Here is a 5,157-nt window from a genome sequence, read left to right as displayed (position 1 = left end):
AATCTTTTACTCACCTGCAGTGATGTCATATAGCCCCACCTTTAATAAGAAACGGAGTCCATCATGGACCAGTTCATTCATGCTGAGATTGCGTAATTCATGCTGAGATGGGCCCTGCGTTCCATTCGGAAGGGCTCATCCCTACCCAGCAAGCAATAGCCGTCATTTCACCGTCTCGGTTAACTATAGACCCGATATAGTCCGGCTATGTGTAACCCACTTTTAGCCAAAATAATCTTTCCTTTGGTTACATGTTGTTTTTGCCAAAATAACTTGCGAGTTGTATGATATTGCATCATGTAAGTGAAGTCAACAGTGATCACAAGGTGTTTGGTTTCATATCTTTGACATGTTATATTGTGTAGGCTGTGCGTAGCCGCGATTTAGCTCGTAGTCAGACCGGCTATTTGTAGCCCACCTATAGTCAATCCTGATTTATTGTAGGTTTTGGACAGGAAGTGCTTGAGATGGTTGATATCTCATCGTGTTCGCAATGTCAATGATTTCTACAAGATTTAAGTGGCATTTCATGACATGGTCTATATGTAGTCACGATTTAGCTCTGAATTGGATATGCTATGTGTAGTCTGCTTTTAGTCCACCCGGCGAAATCGAGGCAATTTATAGTCTAGTTTTTACGGCTTGGCTATAGCCCTGATTCAGACCAGCAATGAGTGTAACCAAAATAGTGTTAAGTAATTTTCGACCACAAAGCTTGTGGGATTCTTGATATACTTGCATTTATACATTTATATGCAAGTATAATATACATTTATATGCAAGTATATATTTGAAACAGCATATTTTTGCTGTCACACAATCCTACATTCTACGATATCATATTTTATATATATATATATATATATATATATATATATATATATATATATATATATATATATATATATATATATCAGGGTATAACCAAACCATAATTTAATTATAATTATATACCACACACATATATGACTGTATTTAATTTTAAGTTAATTAAAAATTTACAATTCTCAACCGCTAGATGGCAACTGTGGCTCTACTGAGACATGACCACTGGCAACGCGAGACTTGAACGTTAGCTCTCGATCACTGTTGCCAGATCTCGCGATAAACATTTCCGCATTTTACAACCGTTGGAGACGGAGAGCAAGCAAACGTTGCAAATGTTAAAGCAAATTCTTTCCTGCTTTTGGTCATGTAAGTATCTGTGTTTTTCATTTTGACATGTGTTTATTATTTATGTACATTATGTGTAGGAACCGTGACATTTTAGCGGGTAACAGTGCAGACAGTAAAACGTGGTTAGATTAACATACATGCACATGTACTGTAGTGTTTCCTTGTGCCCTAAAACTCTGTAATTATCTAAATACAAGGGGTAAACATGAAACCTGTGCACCCTACTATTATTTGTTATGGAAGCCTTGTATATCTTTTAATCTTTTGATCATTATGGCATAAAAATTTGAGTTTTTGATTTGGCAAGGCAAGTTTATTTTGTATAGCACATTTCAACAACAATGTTCAAGGTAATTCAAAGTGCTTTACATAAAACATGGAATTTATGGAACTAAAAATTAATAAAAAAAATATTGTTAACATTTTTTATTTAACTTTTTTTGTCAATGTTTTATATTTTTATTATGTTACACTTTGTAATTTTCTTGTAATGTTTATTTGTATTGTATTTGTAAAATGTAATTTATTATTTTTTTATCATTGTGTATTATCTTGAGTTCTTTTTCTAAATAAAACCTTTTATATTTAATTTGTTTGGACGGATTGTCATTTATGAGAACCTGTTATATTTAAGTGAAAAGAATCCTTTAGCCATTATTTTGTTGTCTATTGCATGTATAGATGTAATCATTCATTAGTAGTGTAATTGATGACTAGTCTACTCTTGGGTTATGGTTAGACGTCTATTAGATTTTCACTGACAGCCCAAATTCAGCCTTATTTTAGCCTAGACCCATATTCACCGTCTATTAGACATATATATGTAGTCGTCTAATAATCGTCTAATTGATGACTAGTCTATTTTTGGGTTATGGTTAGACGTCTATTAGATTTTCACTGACAGCCCAAATTTTGCCTTGTTTTAGCCTAGACGGCCGGGCTATGTTTTGACGGCTATTAGACGTCTAATAGACATAAAATTGCTTGCTGGGAACGCAATATCTATGGAATGGAATCGACTGTCCCTTTTTTGCACAAAGAAAATCTGGTGCACGTGCATGAAGCTGAGCACATAGGACATCTACGGAGACTTTAACTGCAGAAATGTAACACGTACCGGTAGGCGGTTTTTTTTTTTTTTTTTCTCCCCTTCCTCTTCAAGAATAAACACGTTTATAAGCAGTATGCAAACGACAGCCTTATTACCACGCAGGACATAAATAATCATGTTTCTGCCTCTAACTTTACAAAGGAAGTCACTCGACACTATGCGCCATACATACCCAAGTTACAAACCGTGTCGTTCTTTCTGCTGTTAGACGACGAGTCCAACTCCGCTTTCAAGCGGATCATTACGACATGCTATGAATGTAACAATGCGAACGAGCACAGTTCCGTCTCAAATAAATGCGTGCGACTGCACTGTACGGCTCTGCTGATGTATGTAAAGAGCAAAAGAGTATGATTATACACCCAACGACATCAAAACATGAACTTAAATGACGCTGCAGTATTATATACCATCTAAAATAAAAATTTTCACATTGTAGTACATCGGACTACCGCTAACATTGTCTGTGTGAATATTTAGATAATCACAATTATAGGCCTGTACATGCGTCATGAGGAACGTCAACTGCGAACTGAACGCCGACGATGGTATCTGCGAACACGATAGTGGGTGGGAAAAGAACTTATAAGGCTTGTTCGAGATGCATCGGCGCTGCGCAGACCGATCGGTGTATGACATCAAAGTACCGCGAGAGCGATTCAAAAGCATAAGGAGTCGTCTGGTCTCCAATTGCTCTCGCGGTACTTTGATGTCATTCGCCGATCGGTCTGCGAAGCGCCGATGCATCTCGAACAAGCCTATATACTCAGGTGACGTGTAATGATTGGTTAGAAAATGAGCAATGACGTGCATTAGCGTCTTCCGGGTAGAACTTCCGCCAAATGCTCCCATTTCTTTTGAACTTTCTATTCATCAAGGAATCCTGAATAAAAAAAGTACACAACTGTTTTCAACATTGAAAAAAAAATAATAAATGTTTCTTGAGCAGCAAATCAGCATATTAGAATGATTTCTGAAGGATCATGTGACACTGAAGACTGGAGTAACGATGCTGAAAATTCAGCTTTGATCACAGGAACACATATGTTAAAATTATATTTTAAATTGAAATATTTCAGAGTATTACTGTGTTCACTGTATTTTTAATAAATAAATGCAGCCTTGGTAAGCATAAAAGTATTTTTTTTAAAAGGGGGGCTCACATAAAGCCTAACAACTTGACACTACTGCCTGGCCGAGCTCTAAGGATGGAGGACTCTGCATAATGACTCTCTAAAGCGAGAGGAGACCTAGTACACCCTACACTCGAGACTGCTTCACAAGGAGGCTCACAGGGAGCACAACAACTGCTATCTCAGTGGAGCTCCTTCAAAAGAGACCGATAAAAACCTGTGCATGTCTCCACAAATTTGAGTGTTCACAGATGAATAAAACAAACTAAATGTGAGCTGTGTGTATCTCTGTTCCATCCTGCTGTAATAAGAAATCAAGAAATACAGGCTGCTTTCATCATTTCAAACAAACATTTATTTCTTGAGCACCTGTAGGGCATTCTGACGAGTTGAGCAACACTCCCCATTAAAGATCAGGGCATTTTAGGAGCTCATCATCCAGGAGTTAAACAGGACAGATGTGACAGTTTGTCATGAACTTGTTCACGTGCCAAGAAGAGTCAGAGCAGCATATTCAAAATCATGGAGGGCATACTAAGTACTAGAATATTATACATTTGTTGAATTAAATCTAGGGTGTACTCATTTCTGCAATCCTTAATTTAAACAAAATTGGCTAATTTACTTATTTTATGGCTATTAATTACATATATTTCTCAGTTTTTATTATGTATATGTTTAATACATTTTAGTGTTGCCATCTTTCCATTAATTGTATTAGTGATCATAAAGAAAATACATCTTTTGTATTTGTTCAGAGGGAGGTGTACTCATTTATGCTGTGCACTGTATGTGTGTACATACATTCACATTTATATGGGGACATGCATGTGCAATACATGATCAATGCATATATTACAGTATATTGAAAAATATAAGCAATAGTTTCCCATTCCATGTCTTCTGAAGTCATCATGCTTAAGTAAGGAACAGACTAAATTCATTCTCTGCATTTTAGTTCTCAAATCTCATTCTCTATTTTTCATTTTCAAACTGTCACGATGTGTTCAGTTACGTCACGTGTGAGAATCCATTGCGTTTAGTGTTGATGCTCAACCTGATGAAACATCTAAAGGCGCCAAATGTAATTTAGATTTGAGAGTAGCAGTGGAGAGAATATGAGCTTTGTATAGTGATTATAAGTTAAATGTACACTAGAAATTTTCATTATGATTTGCATCTTTTTTGTGTTCCTAATTTCTGTCCTGTTATAAAAGGGTTTTGCCTTAACTTCAGCTTTGTATTTACTTGAATCAAAACACTACAGGTGAATTCAGTTCATCACAAACAGAAACTCTACATCCATTGATTGTGTTTGTACTGTTTCAGCCTCTAGATGGCGCTGTGGTGGGTAAAGAGTTGACAGTCAAGATCACGTTACAGAACTCACTCTAACAAGTGTTGAAGAACTTTTTTGTTCCATATAAAGCAGGGGTCTCCAAACACCACTGTCCTGCAGAGTTTAGCTCCAACCCCAGTTAAACACCTGAACCAGGTAATCAAGGTCTTATTAGGCATACTAGAAACTTCCAGGCAGCTGTGTTCAGGCAAGCTGGAGCTAAACTCTGCAGGACAGTGGCCCTCCAGGTCCGAGTTTGAAGACCCCTACAGAGAGACTGGGAATGCAGAGCATCATAAAGATGGGTAAGACTTTCAGCATTTAATTCCATGTTAACAGCTGGAGAGGAGAGAGAAAATGGCTTCAGAGATTTATTTACAAAATAACATGTAGAAACA

At 36.7% G+C, this 5,157-nt stretch overlaps 1 protein-coding gene across 2 annotated transcripts in view; it reads left to right on the top strand.

Annotated features, from left to right (window-relative positions):
• Positions 1–5,157, top strand: part of LOC125260280 (E3 ubiquitin/ISG15 ligase TRIM25-like) — a 673,153-nt gene that overhangs the window by 413,912 nt on the left and 254,084 nt on the right. The gene's annotated exons all lie outside the window — the stretch shown is intronic.

The sequence above is a fragment of the Megalobrama amblycephala genome, linkage group LG24 (assembly GCF_018812025.1).
Source record: "Megalobrama amblycephala isolate DHTTF-2021 linkage group LG24, ASM1881202v1, whole genome shotgun sequence".
NCBI classification, from domain to species: domain Eukaryota; kingdom Metazoa; phylum Chordata; class Actinopteri; order Cypriniformes; family Xenocyprididae; genus Megalobrama; species Megalobrama amblycephala.
Note: the sequence above shows the minus strand (reverse complement) of the source record. Positions and strands in the feature narration are given on the sequence as shown.